Source organism: Martes martes (assembly GCF_963455335.1).
Source record: "Martes martes genome assembly, chromosome: 8".
Taxonomy (NCBI): domain Eukaryota; kingdom Metazoa; phylum Chordata; class Mammalia; order Carnivora; family Mustelidae; genus Martes; species Martes martes.
Window position 1 is genome coordinate 99,365,785 of NC_137895.1, and position 19,748 is coordinate 99,385,532.

Here is a 19,748-nt window from a genome sequence, read left to right on the forward strand (position 1 = left end):
TTGTTTTTCAGAGTCTGTAGTCTCTCATGGTTCATCTCCACTTCCAATTTCCCTCAACTCCCTTCTTCTCTTGAGAGTCAATTATCATATGGTTTCACTTATTTGTGGAGCACAACAACATGGAGGACATAATAGTGTTATTTTAAGTTCACACTTCATAAGCTATATATAATTCCTACAATAATGTCTCTTGTTTAACTTGAACATTATAAATAATATTTTACTTATTTCAGATGCAGCAGGAGTTGGAAAAAAATATAGCTAGAGGAGTAGAGGAAGGTATGTTGCCAAATTTCTGAATTAAGATGGTCATTGATTTCTGAAATAGACTATGAATGGTAAATGGCATTGCTTTCCATCGTTTGGATAATAGGTACTATGTAAAAATTTTTAATATATATCTAATAAAAATGTAAAACATAAACATAATGAGAAATATACTTATTCCTCATTTAGTCATTGTGTTTCAGACTTTAAAAAAAAATCTCCAAATGCCTATTTATCTGTTATTTCAAGCTGTAATCTTCCTTCACTTCTGCCATCCCTCTGGAACTGTGAACCTGAATATGTGGGCTTTCTCAAATCCTTGTTTCTGCTAATGATATGCCCCCCCCCCAAAAAAAAACAGTCTTGTCTTAGGTAATACTTAGTTAAGCAATTATAGTTCAAATAGCTGTCACTTGACAGGTGACATTTAAATCTTCAGTCATTGATTTTCTCATTGATTTACCTTTTGCCCTTGGGTAAAATTCCAAGCTCCATACATGGAATAAAAACTCCCAAATCAGTTTGGTTCTAGCCAGATTTTTCAAACTTTCTCTATCACTAACATTTACCCTACTCTGCTGCTTTGCTCTCGCACCTCTTCAGCGTCGACTACTTGCAATTCCACAAGTGTTCTTCCTCACTCTCTGTGTATGTTCTTTGTATATGAGTCTTCCCTCTACCTGGCACACTTCTTCCCTGTCCTTCAGGTATCAACTTACATATACCCTCCACCAAAAAGCAGACAATATTGACAGAAAACTAGGATTTTCCTTCTGTGTGTTCTTATGTTCAACTCTGAAAGTTGCCTGTTTGATTTTTCAGTCTGTCGTATATGATTGTTCACGGGTGGGCTCTGTTATCATCTTGTAATGAGAAAAACAGAAGCTCTGATATTTATCCACAATAGCAATTACCTCAGTGGGCAACCACGAGCAAAATACATTTAAAAGTAATCTTGTATTTTATATTGTAGTTGTATTAGATATTTTTCATTCTTCATAACACTCATAAGGCTTCAACTTTGTTTTTTTACTAACATTTAGTTAAGAATGAAGTATTGTAGATAAAGACTAATTTTTTTCCTTTTCAGCTTATGCTGAATTTGAATCACACTCATCTGTTGGGGCCACCTCTTTAGAATCTACTTTTGAAAGACATACAAGTTATGATGATGTACTGGAATCATACAGAGATTACTCACAGTTTCTGAAGAAAAAGTATAGCATCTGAAAGATAAATAGTAAAAAATTATTTACTGGATGTTTATACAACATTTTAATTGTTTCCTATTAAATGGATGATATGTAAAAATCTTCATTAAAGGAACATATTTTTGGATCATGTGTGTAATGAAAGTTTATATAATATTTTAAGCTATGTTTCTTGGCAGCTAATTAACTTTTAAGCAGATTTTTTATGTGGAAATCAGCATTATGGGTTTTACATGCTCCAGGCTGCCCAAATACCAGCTTTCTAAACAGCACCCAACCAACCCAAGTTTTCATGAATACTTCAGTCATGTTAATTGATAACTTTTTGGTATTTCCCAATTTTTATTACCACATATGAACCTAGAGATTTAGACAGACATTATTTTGATATATTGCTGCTAAGTTTATTGTCAATGTTTGCATGTATTCTAATTTTTATAGTGCCATAAAACCTATGTATGATTTTAGTTTTAAATACTGATTCTGGGGCACCTGGGTGGCTCAGTGGGTTGGGCCTCTGCCTTCAGCTCAGATCATGGTTTCATGATGCTGGGATCGAGCCCCACATCAGGCACTCTGCTCAGAGGGGAGCCTGCTTCCATCTCTCTCTCCATCTACCTCTCTGCCTACTTGTGATCTCTCTCTCTCTCTCTCTGTCAAATAAATAAATAAAATCTTTTCAAAAAATAAAATAAATGGATAAATAAATAAATACATTCATAGCTCTTCCCCCATGGTGAAATAAGATTTGTCTAAGGCTTTTCACCTTTTCTGTTTATTTTTTATTTACTTTTTGAGAACAGTCTTAACATTAGAAGAAAAAAAAAGAACTTTTACCCCAGAACCATTTGCAAGACAATTGTTAAATTAAGCCTGATTCCCATAGCGTTTATATCCTACAAGTCAGTACATTCCACATAACTACGGTACAACCTTGACAATCAGACAATTAATTCTAATACAGTTGACTTTTGAATAATGCAGGGGTTAAGGGCACTGACCCTTTGCAGTCAAAAATATGTGAATAACTTTTGACTCCCCAAGAGTACTGTTGACCAGAAAACTTACTTGTACAAAAACAGTTAATTAACCTGTGTACTATATTTTTATGATAAAGTAAGCTAGAGAAAAGAAAATGTTATTAAAATCATAAGGAAGAGGGGGCACCTGGGTGGCTCAGTGGGTTAAAGCCTCTGCCTTTGACTCAGGTGATGATTCCAGGGTCCTGGGATCGAGCCCCACATTGGGCTCTCTGCTCAGCAAGGAGCCTGCTTCCTCCTCTCTCTCTCTCTGCCTGCCTCTCTGCCTACTTGTGATCTCTCTCTCGCTCTCTGTCAAATAAATAAATAAATAAATAAATAAATAAATAAATAAATAAAAATCTTTTAAAAAATCATAAGGGGGGTGCCTGGGTGGCTCAGTGGGTTAAACCTCTGCCTTCAGCTTAGGTCATGATCTCAGGGTCCTGGGATCGAGCCCCACATCGGGCTCTCTGCTCAGTGGGGAGCCTGCTTCTCCCTCTCTCTCTGCCTGCCTCTCTGCCTACTTGTGATCTATCAAATAAATAAATAAAATCTTTAAAAAAATCATAAGGAAGAGAAAATACACTTATAGTACTGTCATGTATTTATTGAAAAAATCTTCATATAACTGCACCCATTCAAACCATGTCAACTATACATTCTTTTTTTTTTTTTTTAAGATTTCATTTATTTACTTGACACAGAGAGACAGTGAGAGCACAAGTGGGCAGAGTGGCAGGCAGAGAGAGATGGAGAAGCAAGCTCCTTGCTGAAAACAGACACTGATACAGAACACCATCCCAGGACCCTGGGATCATGACATGAGCCCAAGGCAGTTGCTTAACCGACTGAGCCACCTAAGCACACTATACGTTCTATCATTTAATCATTTAGTCCTCATGCTCTTTTTAAGTTTTGTCACTTGTCTGTAATATCCTTTACAGCAAGAAAGTTCCTGTTCAGAGCCATGTATTTAATTCAGATGTTGTGTCTCTTAGTCTCTTTCAGTTTTGAACAGTTCCTTAGTCAGTCTTTCCCGGATTTTCATGACTTTTAATCTTTTGAATAGTTAATTCCAGTAATGTAGAATGTCTTTCAGTGCAGGTTTTTCTTATGTTTCCTTATGATAAAATTCAGATCAGGGATGCCTGGGTGGTTCAGGTCAATATCCCGGGGTTCTGGGATTGAGTCTCGCATTGGGCTCCTAATAAAGGAGCCTAATAAAGGGAGAAGTCTAATGTTAGTTGAGACTGTTCTGCACACGCAGCATTTGGTTTGACAAAAAGTGCTGGAGTGCTTATGAAGGACCAGATGTTTGTCAAGTGTGGGGAGTGGGCCCTTGTGGGGGAATCCATTTTAGATACTGTACAAAGGGGTTGCTTAGAGGTACAGGGAGGCCTCAGAAGAAGACAATCCAAAATGGATCTCTGAATTCCTTAAGAGTTAAGAAGAAAGAAAGCCCGACAGAATGGATTGCGTTCACTCAGGCAAAGGAGTTGCTGGGGCGAACAGCCATGGGTACAGAAGTGCCCGTGAGAGGAAGTCAGCATGAAAATAACTGCTGGGCACCTGGCTGGCTCTGTCAGTAGACCATGTGACTCTTCATCTTGGGATCATGAGTTTAAGCCCCATATTAGGTGTGTAGCCTACTTTAAAACAAAAACCTAAAATAATAAAATGATTGCCAAATGCAGCCTGTTCCAAAGCATCGTAGCCAGATAAGAACTCAGTCACCCCCTATAGTTTTAACTCTGGCAAGGTCAAGCCATACACAGCCAACTGAGAGGAGGAATGGAATTAGTCAGGAAAGAAGAAAAGGACCATGCCGGCCTTCTAACCCTTCTGCAGATGGTTAGCCTGTAGCCTGGCCTGGCTTATGAACTCTTGACGTTTGGTGTTTTTATAATTTTGTGGGGCTGACATTCTGTTTTAGTGCCTTACAAGTTCAAACAACCCGATGGACTTTCTATTAAAGTAAGCTTTTTCAATCTGGATTGGTAGAAAAATATCTGAATATTTAAGAGACTAGTGGGAGATGATTTTGCTGGGTGATTTTATCCCGTGAGTTAAAAAAATTGGTTACAGGGGCACCTGAGTCGCTCAGTGGGTTAAAGCCTCTGCCTTCGGCTCAGGTCATGATCTCAGAGTCCTGAGATCAAGCCCTGCATGGGGCTTTCTGCTTAACAGGGAGACTGCTTCCTCCCTCTCTCTCTGCCTGCCTCTCTGCCTACTTGTGATCTCTGTCTGTCAAATAAATAAATAAAATCTTTAAAAAATATAGTGGTTACGTATATTAAGATTTTGGGGGTGCTTGGCTGGCTCAGTCAGGAGAGTGTGATTCCTGATCTTGGGGTTGTGAGTTCAGGCCCCAAACTGGATGTAGGGATTACTAAGAAAAAAAATAAACTTTAAAAAAAAAAGATATTTGAGCAATTTTTTTTGGTGCTATAATTCCACTGATGCGATTATTCAAAACCTGAAATAGTTTTGTCACAATTATGTATGGGATATATATATGAATATATGTCACCGTTAACTTTTTAAGCAAAGCTTTATTGTTTTGGTATATTTAATATGATCTTTTATTGTACTATATTACAGTTTCATATTCTTTCCCCTTAAAATTGCTATGAAGTTTTGTTCTGTTATCTTCCCATAATTTTTACCAGAATTAATACTGTTAATACTGAAAGAGCTAATCCAGGAATTTAGTAGAATCATCTATTTTTATTTTTATTTTTATTTTTTTAATATTTTATTTATTTGACACACAGAGAGAGAGAGAGATCACAAGCAGGCAGGCAGGGGGTGGGGGAAGCAGGCTTCCTGCTGAGCAGAGAGCCCGATGCGGGGCTCCATCCCAGGACCCTGAGATCATGACCTGAGCAGAAGGCAGAGGCTTAACCCACTGAGCCACCCAGGCGCCCCTATCTATTTTTATTATTGCTGAATTAATAAGGCAAGAGAAATCCTTTCTGATGATTGCTTTTAGTTGGTCACAGCTCTTATTTCCCCCTTCATTCTGTTGATAACACTTCTGTGATTTTGTTAAAAATTCAGGAATTATCTTGTGGCATACTTCTTTGCTTTTTAATATTGGTAAACTCTGATGTTATTTCTTTGGGTCTTTCAGCTTCTCTCCATTTTCTTGTCATCTAGATGCTGTTGATCTCTTAGTCTTTCTTCCCAGCCCTTCTGTTAAGGCTGTATGTCCCCCTGTTCTCTGTTTCTCCAGAGCACAACACCTGTACTTTAGCAATAACCTGTCCTCGAATTTATTCTGTGTCGACCTCCTGCCACCTGATGGTGAGTTCTAGGAGCAGTATTGAACATATTTGTATCTCTAGGGCTAACTGAGGTGCTGTATAGGTAGTCAGCTAATAACATTTTCTGTGAATGAAAAAATACTAGTCATTCAGTAGGTTCTAGAGCACTAGAATAGAAGGTTCAGATTCTCCATAGAAAGTTAAATAAAGCTGTAGAGACTATTATGTGACTTTCATTCCTGAAAATACCCTAGTGAGTAGAACAGCAACAGGAGATAGCCTTTATGTGACTGAAATGTCTTCTTGTAGAGGAACATCTGATTTCTTTTTTAGAAGATAAAAAATGCAAGGTCGGATTGTGTGCCAGGTTTATAATGTATCTGATATGCAGAAGGACCTGTCAAAAAGAAGAAGACATCTAGCATATGAAATTCTTTAAGGTATTTTGGATTTCATATAAGATGTGCTTTATCTTGGGGTGCCTGGGTGGCTCAGTGGGTTAAAGCCTTTGCCTTCGGCTCAGGTCATGATCTCAGGGTCCTGGGATAGAGCCCCGCATCGGGCTCTCTGCTCAGCAGGGAGCCTGCTTCCCCCTCTCTCTCTGCCTGCCTCTCTGCCTACTTGTGATCTCTGCCTGTCAAATAAATAAATAAAATCTTTAAAAAAAAATAAAAGATGCGCTTTATCTTTTGGTCAACCAGTTGCTGCCATTAATGTTCTAAATTAAGTGTCTTAACATAAATTTATTATTAATGAAAGTCTCTTAAAATTCAACCTCAGGGGACAGAATTTCATGAATCTTTCATATATTTGTTTGTAGTGCTGGGAGATACCAGACATCATTTTAAAAACTAGAGAGGGTGGACTTAGAGAGCGGGCAGAGGAAGAACAGGTGAATGAAACTCGAATTTAAAGATTTCCTCTTTACAATGTGAAATTATACTTCATCCCTTGGGTGACCTCTACAGTGACCTGCCATTTCCTGAGATCATTATGTAGCAGAAAGGATTAACAATTATTATTTTAGACACTGAGCCTATTCCGTTTCATATAGACAAATATTTCCAAATTGCCCTTCATAGGGAATATACCAATGTTTATGCCTACAAAAACCAGTCTATTATTAGGTTCAGTTGGCTATGAGTAGTACATCATTAATTTTTGATGTAGTGTTCGGTGATTCATTAGTTGCATATAACACCCAGTGCTCATCACAACACGTGCCCTCCTTGATACCCATCACCCAGTTACCCCATCGCCCCTCCCCGCTCCTCTCTGAAACCCTGAGTTTGTTCCTGGAGCCCATAGTCTCTCACAGTTTGTCTCCCTCTCTGATTTCTCCCCCTTCAGTTTTCCCTTCCTTTCCCTTTGGCTCTCCATCTTATTCCTTATGTTCAACATATAAGTGAAACCATGTGATATTTGTCTTTCTCTGCTTCACTTATTTCACTTAGCATAATCCCCTCCAGTTCCATGCATGTGGATGCAAATCCTTTCTGATGGCTGAGTAATATTCCATTGTACCACATCTGCTTTATCCATTCATCTCTTGAAGGGCATCTTGGCTCCTTCCACAGTTCAGCTATTGTGGACATTGCTGTTATGAACATTAGAATGCATGTGCCCCTTCTTCTCACTACATCTGTATCTTAGGGGTAAATACCCAGTAGTGCAATTGCTGGGTCATTGGGTCGTTATTTTTAACATCTTGAGGAACCACCATATTTCAAAACCAGTCTTTAGAATGTTGATCTTTTTATGTCAGATTTTAAAAGACGTACTATAATGGAGCTGTAATTGGCATTTTCATTAATTAATACGGAGTGAAATTAAATATCTTCTCCTATATTAAAAAAAAATTCTCTGGTAGTTAATCACATCCTTGCCAAATTCTTTACTCACCATGCTTGCACAAGTAAAAGCCACAGGTTCCATTAATTATGTGTAGGACCATGTAAAGTGGGTGACCTTGTTCTCATATTCCCTTAGGAAGAAAGTATTGAAGCTGAGTTTTGTTTACTGCACACATCTAATGGATTTTCAGTTGAATTGTACCATTAGTAATCAGATGCAGTCATTTTTGGGAGTTAAAAATAATGAAATAGATTATTTGATGTTACAAAGAAGTGAAAAATCTCCCATTTTCCAGATCCCTTGTTTCTCCTATATTATCCTGTGAACTTACCAAGTGATCAGATAAATCAGGATGTTTTTGTGAATAGATGGGCATCTCCTGAATAGGTCCTGAGTACAAACAGATGTGGTCAAAATTCCAAAAAAAAGTATGTGTGGGACACCTGGGAGGCTCAGTCAGTTAAGCGTTTGCCTTTGGCTCAGGTCACAATTCCCGGGTCCTGGGATTGAGTCCCGCATCGGACTCTCTGCCTGCTGCTCCCCCTGCTTGTGCTCTCGTGCTCTCTCTGGCAAATGAATAAATAAAATATTTTTTTAGCAAGTGTACATCACATGAACTCTCAAGGAAACAGATGTATAGTGAGCCTCTCTGTAGCTGCCATCTTACTGCGTTTAAGTGGATACATTTCACTTAATGAGCTTATCCTTCGTGTTTCATCCTTCCTGTGCTGCAGAAATGATTTTAGGCTCTCACCTCAAATTTCGCCACCCTTCACAGTCCTGAAAGTAGGCTAAAGACCAGCTGTTCTTAAACCTGAGATGTTATGTCTCTGTAACTCCTCGAAATTATGAACTAGGTGATGACAAAGACAGAGGTGTCAGAAGTAAGGAAATGAGACAAAATAGAAAGGTATTCAGAGAACTTGGTTGCTAAAGGATTTTCAAGAAGAACAAAAGAGAGACTCTTGTTTTTTATTATTTTGAAATAATCACAATTAGCTAAAAAACCATAATCAGTTGTAAAAAATATGAAATGACAGCGATGATAAGAAATTTGTGGTTCAAGTAATGTGAAGCCTGGTGTAAAATCTTCATGGATGTGGAAACACAGCCCTCACTAGTTAGAATGGCAAATTGCCAGTATTAGTTCCGCTATGACAAAGGTTCAATTTTTAAAAATTTTGATGAAAAATCATGTTTCATGCTACTATAGCAGAAAACAACAGATTTCAGAATTTACGCAGCTGATATCATATACTTTGATTATTATATAACCGATTTTTTTTTTCCTGTTTGGGAAATTAGGCAGATGTGTTTCCCTGTACCCTCTCTCCACATAAGCTAATGCCTTTTGTATACCTTTTAAAATTTTTGTTAGATTTTAAGATGCTTAAGTTTAATGCTTCTTGGTGTTATAAAAGGTCTTCAGATCTCCTTATATAAAATGTAAAGAGTTTTTGGAGGAATAAATAGAAGGAAAAAGAATGTCTCTTGGTTAGGCTTCATAAAAATACACTATTTCCAAAAGTGAGATATTACTATGTGCCTATCCCAAGTCCCGGATTTAGTTTTATCCACCAGAGCTTTTGGTTTCTTAGAACGGATTATATTGTTAACATGTTTTATCAATCACATGTGATACAAAAGCGGTATCTTGAATTTGTGCTTAATTTGGGGGAAGTATTTCTTTAAATGGATAACACTGATTTGTTTTTTGAAAAGATTTACATAAATTGTAACAATGGGGAAGATTTTTTTCACAAGGACTTTCAGACTGTTTCCTAGGTACCTAATAATATTTGCATGAAGTAATCCATATAACGGGTAAATATGATGATCTGTAAGGTGGTGAGTATATCAAGATTCCAGTGGACTAAATTATGACAGAACTAAAGGGCAAATGTCTTGAGGTAAGATGATGAAGTTGAACCTACTGTCCGGATCAGGTAAGAGAAGAAGGCTGGTACTCATGGTTAATTTGCGAACTGGTTATATCTTGTGATCATTTACAAAAAAATTTTAGTTCCTTTATTATAAACAAATAATGTTTATCATTCATGCTAATCCTTTTTTTCTATATTTTCACTTATATTAAGCGTATTCGGTCACAGATTTTATGCGGCCAAATGTATTGATACCTTCTTTTATAGCTTCTGTTGTTTGAAAAATCTGTCACTCATCAGTAATACCACTCATATATGTTTTTTTCTGAAATATTTAATGGTTTAATGGTTTCGTTAAAAGGAGTAAACACTTTTACTAATAGGGTTTATTTTGGTGTATGTGTTGAGCTGTGTAGGTAGGTTCTGCTCACTAATTTTTTTCTAGAGTATTTTTATTTTCCATCGATTATTCTTTTGTAGACAACATAGCATTTAATAATTACATTTTTGGCCGCCGCCGCCGCTGCCCTTTTCCCAGCCGGCGGCCGCCGCTGCTGGTGCCGCCGCCGCCACCTCCGAGTTGCAAGCGGAGCGGAGGCCGGGACAGAGCGCGAGCGCCGCCCGCCCCGCCACCCCGCGGGCAGCTCCAGGGCCCGGCCGGCTCGGCCGGCGCCCCCCCGCCCCGTACCCCCAGCCCGCCCGCCCCCGCGGGCCCAGCCTGGCGTGACCGCCTACCGCCTCCTCTGCCCGCCGCTCCGCGCCCCCCGCCACGCCGCCGCCCTCTGCGCCCCGCGGCGCACCCCCCCCCCCCATTCCGCCCGCCATGCCCGGCCCGGCTGCTGGCAGCAGGGCCCGGGTCTACCCGGAGGTGAACAGCCTGAGGAGCCGCAAGTACCGGGGCTATGAGGCTCAGGTCCCGAGCTGGGGTGATCAAGATGATTACCAACTGGTTGGAAAACTTGGTCGGGGAAAGTACAGTGAAGTATTTGAGGCCATCAACGTCACCAACAATGAGAGAGTGGTTGTAAAAATTCTCAAGCCAGTGAAGAAAAAGAAGATAAAACGAGAGGTTACGATTCTGGAGAACCTTCGTGGTGGAGCAAATATAATTAAGCCGATTGACACTGTGAAGGACCCTGTGTCAAAGACCCCAGGTTTGGTATTTGAATATATCAATACTACAGATCTTAAGCAACGTTAGCAGATCCTGACAGACTTTGATATCCGGTATGATAAGTATGAGCTACTTAAGGCCCTGGATTCCTGCCACAGCCAGGGAATCAGGCCCAGGGATGTGAAACCTCACAATGTCATGATGGATCACCAGCAGAAAAAGCTGCGACTGATAGGCGGGTCTGGCAGAGTTCCACCATCCTGCTCAGGAGTACAATGTCCATGCAGCCTCCAGATATTTCAAGGGCCCGGAGCTCCTTGTGGACTATCAGATGTATGATTACAGCTTGGACATGGGGAGTTTGGGCTGGATGTTAGCAAGCATGATCTTTCGAGAGGAGCCCTTCTTTCACGGACAGCACAGCTATGACCAGCTTGTTCGCATTGCCAAGGTTCTGGCTACAGATGAGCTGTATGGGTATCTGAAGAAATATCACATAGACCTAGATCTGCGCTTCAACGATATCCTGGGACAACATTCACGGAAACGCTGGGAAAACTTTATCCATAGTGAGAACAGACACCTCGTCAGCCCCGAGGATCTAGATCTTCTGGACAAACTTCTGCGATAGGACCATCAACAGAGACTGACTGCCAAAGAGGCCATGGAGCACCCGGACTTCTACCCCGTGGTGAAGGAGCGGTCCCAGCCTTCTGCAGACAACGCTGTGCTTTCCAGTGGCCTCACGGCAGCCCCCTCGCGGACTTGGAAGGCGATGGGTAATGCGGCATTGATGCTTGCCAATAAAACCGACCAACCAAACCCAAATCTTGAAGGAAAACTACAATGTGATAAAAAGAAATTCTAGTCATTCCTTCTAAACGCAAAGAAGAGTAAAGTCCTAACTGTCTGTCAAAAAGAAAGAAATGCCCCAGTACTAGTCTACAGGGAGCTGCCATTATGGCGGCAGGACGATGCCCAGAGTTCAGGATCTTTGGAATGCATGGGAGAGGAGAGACTCGGAGTTGTTGTCCATTTACCTTTATTTAACAGGAGCCCACTGTTGAATTAACCCGTTCAGTCAACAAGCTCTGAATATCTGACTTCCTGTCTATTCCACTGTGGTCTGGGTTTCCTTTGGCGTGAGATTCAGGCTCAAGATTTAGCAAAACGTCAGCAGTCTATACTGACACACCAGCCTCATTGATGAAAAGGAGATATTAAAACAGAGACAGTATTTTTTTTAGGCTCTTTTACAAATTCATGTTTTATGTATTTTTTGGTGACATGAGCTCTCTGGGAAATGGACCTCACCCCTGCAATTTTCTTCTAAGTGTATTCATTTGGGAGCAAACTGCAGGCACTCAAAAAAGGCCCCTTTGCCGTCAGCAGGCATCACTTGAAACCTTGTGATGCTGTGAACAGGTCCCTCTGTCTCATCAAAAGTTGGATGCGAAGTGCATAACTTGGAGCTCACTGTAACCTTTATTGATTTGCCTAACCATAAAATCTTGTTGCTATTTTTTCCGTGTAGCCTTTTTTTTCTTTTTGCAGCCTTGTAAGGAAAACCTCACCATTTCCCAGCACATACATCCCTATGTGTGCACCTGTTTTCATGCACCTCTCTGAAATAGAGACTTTCTGGTCATAACCATAATGAAAGCTGGAAAGTCGGTCTTCAGGCAGGTTGGGGAATGGGGAAACATCCTATTAGAATGTATTTAGGAAAAGACTTATTGAGTGAGAAAAATGTACTCTTCTCCCACTCCCCACCCTTTTTGCCTTTTTATCCCCATGAGAAGCAATTTCCTTTATAATCAGGGTAAGCTGCATTTGGAAGCTCCAAGAGGTCATATGTGAACATGATGGCAGAGGTGTCCTTCTCACGGGCAGGGACTGGGGTCGTGTGTGCAGGTCCAGCCCGTTCCCCAGTGACTGAGCAATCATCATCTGGGGGGGTCTGGGGGGTTAGTTGGAGCTCCTGGAGCCAGTGTCAAAGCTCAGGATCCATTGTGCCAGCCTTCGTGTTAGCAAAGGAAGCTAGATTCTGCCTTAAAAAGTAAACAGGCTGATTTCATTTTGGGGACTTGTCACCAGTCTGGTTTGCAAGCAGTCTCCTCCCCCAGCTGCAGAGCCATGCCACAGCTGTGGGGACTTCAAGCTAGGCTAGAGCTTGAGGTGTCAACCCACATCAGAGCGTAGGATTTCTTTGTTAACTATTTAATAATGCCACACATTTTTATAAGGTTAGATTGTTTGTTTGAAAACATCTGTTTACATCCCGTATTCCAATAAAATCGTGTTGGTATTGGTCGCAAAAAAAAATTATATTTTTACATTTGTGAATTATATATTTTATACTTTATTATCTAATGCTGAAAGCTTCATTTGTTAATCTTTAAACATATTTATTTTTTTAAGATTTTTATTTGAGATAGAGCGAGAGTGAGTGAGAGAGAGAGTATTGCCGGGGGGGGGGGCGGATAGTGGCGGGACAGAGGGAGAAGGAGAAACAGGCTCTCCACTGAGCAGGGACCCCAACATGGGGCTTAATTCCAAGACCCTGGGATCTTGACCTGAGCTGAAGGCAGACACTTAACCGACTGAGCCACCCAGGTGCCCCAATCTTTAAACACATTTAAAGCTATTTTATTGTTTTAACTAGAAACAAATTACTATGTGCAAAGCAACACACAATTTATCACTGAAAAATCAGAAAATATAAATAAGAAAATAAGTATGTAGTGGTATTAATCCCTGGAAGTCTCCCAACATTGGCTTCCCAACATGCAAGGATCTGAGGGGTGATGCTAAATTCTCACCTATCTCCTTCCCATTGGAGGGCTTTTGAGTCCCCACTTGAGTCCCAGGTTGGAGACTGAGCTACTTAATTTGCTTATGTTGAAAAAGTCTGGCAACAAAGAGGATACCTATAACAACTCTCTGGGCACCAACTCCTTATGAAATTTGGTGCCAACTCCTATGTTTGGCACACAGATTCTGGGACAAATAAAAAATATTTTAAAATTTAATGAAGTAGAGATGCCCATTCATTTTTCTGTTGAAAATAGGAAGTTCATCGAGTGATCGACTTTAGTCATGAGAAAGTGTACTACCAGTATGTACTTTCCCCTATAGGAAAGAATGACATGAGTGGGAACGGTTTGAACCTGCACAATGCTCTATACCCTCATGGTGGAGGGGGTCAGGCACACAGGCTTTGCCCTGAATTCTGTAGGGCAGACGTGTGGAAGTAAAATGGAGAACCAAACTGAAATATTAACTTGCATTTGTAATCTGAGCTTTAATGTTTGAAAGTTACGAAGAGGAGTTACAAATGTCCCACTCTGCCTAAGGAATCTCAGAGTCACAGATGGTGTCTTTTCTGGATAGGTGGGGGATATGGGAAGAGTGGGTGCAGAGATGGTTAAAAAAAAAAACTCCAACTTGAACTGCCATAATAAGCAGATATTACTCGGGGGGGGGGGGAGTCAAAGCGATGAGGGGTATGTTGGGTATACCCTGGGACTGACTTGTTCTTAGCACTAAGAGCCCTGTGTCCCAAGAAGCCCCCAGTCCTAAGCACACTGGGGAACCTGCTTGAGATCTGGAGGTCAGAGGTCTGAAAATCTCACTTAAGTTAAAGTGTTGGCAAGGCTGCATTCCTTTCTGGAGATTCTAGAGAAGAATCCACGTTCTTGTCTTGTCTTTTTTTTTTTTAAGATTATTTACTTATTTATTTGACAGAGATCACAAGCAGGCAGAGAGGCAGGCAGAGAGAGAGGAGGAAGCAGGCTCCCAGGGAGCCCAATTGCCGGGCTGGACCCGAGGACCCTGAAATCATGATGGGAGCTGAAGGCAGATGCTTAACCAACTGAAGCCACCCAGGCGCCCCCTGTCAGCTATTTCTATTGCTTTTTTTCATTTCATTCACTATATTATTCAGCTCCAGAATTTTTGTTTAGTTCTTTCTTAACTATTTCTAGCTCTTTTAAAAAAAATATATTCTATCTTTGTTTGAGAGAGAAAACCAAAGAGATCAAGTGGGGGAGGGACAGAGAGAGGGAGAGAGAATGTCAAGCAGCCCCAGGGCTCGATCCCACGACCCTGAGGTCATGACCTGAGCTGAAACCAAGAGTCAGACACTTAACTGACTGAGCCACCCAGGTGCCCTTCCAACTCTTTATTAAATTTCTCATTTTGTTCATCTAATATTTTTCTCATTTTATTGAACTGGCTTTTTTTTTTAATTGAAGGTTTTATTTGTTTGTTTATTTATTTATTTTAGAGAGAGCATGTGTGTGAGCCAGGCGAGTAGCAGAGGGAGAGGGACATGAAGACTCTGCACTGAGCATAAGCCCGAAGCAGGACTGGATCTCACGACCTTGCGATCATGACCTGAAACAAAATCAAGGGTCAGGCGCTTAACGGACTGAGCCACCCAGGCACCCCTGAATTGGCTTTTTGTGTTTTCTTGTAGCTCACTGAGTTTCCTTAAAACTGCTATTTTGAACTCTTTTTTGGGTAAACTACTGATCCTCATGTGTTTGAGATCAATTACTGGAAGATTATTGTGATCATTTCATGGTATCATATTTCCTTGATTTTTTATATTCTTTGAAGTTTTACATTGCCGTCTTTGCATTTGAAGTAGTCTTTAATGACTACCTTTCCAGTATGTCCAAACCTGATTTTTTTTTGTTTTTTGGGGTTTTTTTTGCTCTGGTGGTGTGCTGGAACTTTACTGTAGGAAATCTGGTTTTCCAAAAAGGCTCTGTCTTCAATGGATGATTATCTAAGACAGTGTTTTCCAGGGGCTCCCAGATGTGCTTGAGAGGAAGGGGTAGAGCCAGTGTATAGGCTATTGCTGGGTCCACAGCTGGGACTGTAGTGAGTGCACCTATTATCTGATGCATGCGTAGGCAAGAGTTTTCCTAGGTCCCTTGGTTTATGGTGCTTGGTTCCACAGCTCCTACAAAGAGGTCCACAGCCGTTTTGTCACCACAAAGACATTGTATTGTAATTGTATATTTATCTGTCTTTGAAGCAAGGGATGTGTATTTCCTTATATATGGTTGGACTTCATAAATGTTCTGTGAACTAATAAATGAACTGAGATGGGTAGCAGAATTTCACCAAAAATTGGTTTTCTTTATTCTTTACCAGTAAAATTATTAGAAAACATTGGCTTTTTAAAAAATTGTTTAATTTTTTTAAAAAATATTTTTTAAAATTTAATTTAATTTTTTCCCAGTGCTCCAAGATTCATTGTTTATGGACCACACCCGGTGCTCCATGCAATACATGCCCTCCTTAATACCCACCACCAAGCTCAACCAACACCCCCACCCCTCCAAAATCCTCAGTTTGTTTCTCAGAGTCCACCGCTCTCATGGTTTGTCTCCCCCTCTGATTTCCTCCAACTCACTTTTCCTCTCCATCTCCCAACGTCCTCCGTGTTATTCCTTATGCTCCACAAGTGAAACCATATGATAATTGACTCTCTCTGCTTGACTTATTTCACTCAGCATAATCTCCTCCAGTCCTGTCCATGTCGATACAAAAGTTGGGTATTCACCCTTTTTGATGGAGGCGTAATATTCCATTGTATATATGGACCATATCTTCTTTATCCGTTTGTCTGTTGAAGGGCATCTTGGCTCTTTCCACAGTTTGGCGATTGTGGCCATTGCTGCTATGAACACTGGGGTACAGATGGCGCTTCTTTGCACTACATCTGTATCTTTAGGGTAAACACCCAGTAGTGCAATTGCAGTCATAGGGTAGCTCTATTTTTAATTTCTTAAGGAATATCCACACTGTTCTCCAAAGTGGCTGCACCAACTTGCATTCCCACCAATAGTGTTAAGAGGGTTCCCCTTTCTCCACAACTTCTCCAACACTTGTTTGCTGTCTTGTTGATTTTGGCCATTCTAACAGGTATATATACACCTGTTAGAATGGTATGTATGTACGTGTGTGTGTGTGTGTGTGTGTGTGTGTGTGTGTGTCTGTGTCTGTGTGTGTGTATGGTATAAGGTGGTATATCAATGTGGTTTTGGCTTGAATCTCCCTGATGGCTAATGAAGATGAATATTTTTTCATATGTCTGGTAGCCATTTGTATGTCTTCTTTGGAGAAGTGTCTGTTCATGTCTTCTGCCCATTTTTTGATGTGATTATCTGTTTTGTGTGTGTTAAGTTTGAGGAGTTCTTTATAGATCTTGGATATCAGCCCTTTGTCTATAGTGTCATTTGCGAATATTTTCTCCCATTCCGTGGGTTGTCTCTTTGTTTTGTTGACTGTTTCCTTTGCTGTGCAGAAGCTTTTGATCTTGATGAAGTCCCAAAAGTTCATTTTCACTTTGTTTCCTTTGCCTTTGGAGACCTGTCTTGAAAGAAGCTGCTGTGGCTGATGTCGAAGAGGTTACTGCCTATGTTCTCCTCTAGGATTTTGATGGATTCCTGCCTCACATTGAGGCCTTTTATCCATTTCGAGTTTATCTTTGTGTATGGTATAAGAGAATGGTTGAGTATTTATTTGAGATAGAGGGAGAGAGAGGAAGAGAGAGCATGAGAGGGGAGAAGGTCAGAGGGAGAAGCAGACTCCCCATGGAGCTGGGAGCTTGATACGGGACTTGATCCCAGGACTCCAGGACTCCAGGACTCCAGGATCATGACCTGAGCCAAAGGCAGTGGCTTAACCAACTGAGCCACCCAGGCACCCAAAAACATTGGCTTTTTAATGGATATTTTAACTGCTTTTTTTTTTAGATTTTTTTAAAATTTATTTATTTGACAAACAGAGATCACAAGTAGGCAGAGAGGGAGGCAGAGAGTGAGGGGAAAGCAAGTTCCCCATGGAGCAGAGAGCCCAATGCTCTCTGCGGGGCTCGATCCCAGGACCCTGGGATCATGACCTGAGCTGAAGCCAGAGGCTTTAACCCACTGAGCCACCCAGGTGCCCCTAACTACTATTTTTAAAATAGTGATCCTGCTTTGGATACAAAGGAAGTAAGGAAAGGGGAAAAAGAAAAACAAACATAAAAAGAATCTGTGATTACACCAAGGTTTGAGAAAGCCCCTTTTCTGACTTCTCGTCCACTACAAATGAATGATGACAGCACTTCAAGTGGAATGGATCAGGATGAAGAAAGATAAAATCTATAAATTCTTTATTTCCCTCTGAAGGGATTTTAACAGTGATTACTTCTTATGGAAATAAAATGCTGTAGTATAGGTACGGGCTAAGACAAGAAATACTCAAGTATATCAGACACACTGCTTGAAAGGTTAAGATGAGGACAAGTGACTTTGACAAGGAGGAGTTTCAACAGTCACCATGGAAGCTGGACTGTAATGAATAAGTATAAAGAACTCCTTAGAGAATTTTTACAGGGAAAGGTAATAGAGAAATGGATGATAACTGAAAAAGAATGTGGAGTTCAAAGGAATTTTCTTTCTGTTTTAATTTTAAGATGGGAGCCTTCAGAGTACTTTTGTATGTTCCTGGAAATGACCCAATAGAGAGAGACATGGTAATTTAATTTTGTTCGCATTTCCAAATATTAGAAAGCTTATTGATTGTATTACATTCTTTTAAAGATGATATAGTAGTTGTCCTTAGTACTCCTACTCATGTGGTTTTGTGTCAAGAAGTTGTTTATTCAGAATTGGTTTCACGGTGGAGTATTCTCATATAATTGAATGTGCGCATACTATCATTCATTGATTTAAAAATATGTGTATAATAGTAAATATACAAACCTTAGGACATTCTAAATAGAACTAATCATTCCTTGATAATTTTAGATATTCAGTGCCTTTGACAGTATCATGAATAGCTATGGTTTTATTAGGGACTTTGAAGTATCTGGTTATATTAACTTAATATTTGTTTAGATTCTGGGAGAAGGGGAAAGATTTTATTTATAATTGAAAAATAAACTATTAATCTATCATCGATTATTACTTTTGGTTTATAAAGTTCTAAATTACAAAAGCCATGATTCCTATGCCAACAGTGTCATAGACACGTTTAGTGTGCTCAATAAGTGTATGTTCGTGAATAAACAGTTGAATGAATAAATGGATGCCCATTGATCGATTTCTTTAGAAGAAGCAAATCTTTAGTTGTTTGAAAGTAGGTTTCAATATTGCCTACATATGAAGTCTTTTTATTTAAAAAAATGGTTAAGATTCATGAATTATTATTTACAATTGTAGCTAACAATGGAATACTAAGAGATTCATTTGCTATCAGATTGCTTAAAAACACTTAAATATTACTTTCACCACATACTGTAAAACACGTGTTTTGAAAGCACATTTCCTGGATTTGAATTCTGGGTCTACTCCTGACCACCTGTACTGGCTTTGGGAAGTTACTTTTTTCTGTGCCTCATTTTCTTCCTGTGTAAAATACCTAATATAATTACCTACGTTTATAAGATTATTGTGAGGCTTAAAATACCTTTAAAACTTGTAAAGTTTTCATAATAATGCGTAGTATTTACACAGTAGATCCTCAAATCACTAATATAATGATTATTTAAAAAGTGTTTCTTTCATATAAGAACTTAACTTACACTTTCCAAATAGTTTTTAGAGCCAGTAAAAGCTTGTTTTTATTGAAAATGACAACAAAAAAATGTGGTATATTTCTTCATATCAAATAATGCAAGTAACATTATGATTTCCCTTTGCTTTTTGTCAGTTTAATGCTTTGTTAACATTATTTAATGCTTTGTTAACATTATTAATAATATAGTTTAGATATGATTTAGATATTCTTTGTATTTTAAGTATTTAATATTTGCCTGAAAAGAATTGTTTTTTTTAGACCTGCAAAGAAAACATCTAATGAAGAGGAAGAGGTAAATATATATATATATACACATATATATGTATATATACTATATAAAAATTATATAAAAATTAATAAATGAAATAAAATTATATATATGCATATATGTGTGTGTATATATAAATTTAAAATTAATAAATGAAATAAAATTATATAAAATTATATATATGCATATATATACACACATATATATGCATATATATAATTTTATTTCATTTATTAATTTTTAAATTTTTATTTTATTATGTTATTTTGATAAATAATGT

The 19,748-nt window shown here is 39.3% G+C and overlaps 1 protein-coding gene and 1 pseudogene across 2 annotated transcripts in view; both read left to right on the plus strand.

Moving 5' to 3' along the window:
• The window catches only part of LOC308347143 (ankyrin repeat domain-containing protein 26-like), a gene marked incomplete at both ends in the record, with an annotated part of 252,683 nt that overhangs the window by 116,600 nt on the left and 116,335 nt on the right, over window positions 1–19,748 (plus strand). The window lies entirely within an intron of this gene.
• LOC308348008 (casein kinase II subunit alpha'-like) lies at window positions 10,327–11,485 on the plus strand (annotated as a pseudogene). The gene has a single exon. The product of its transcript is annotated as a casein kinase II subunit alpha'-like (transcript).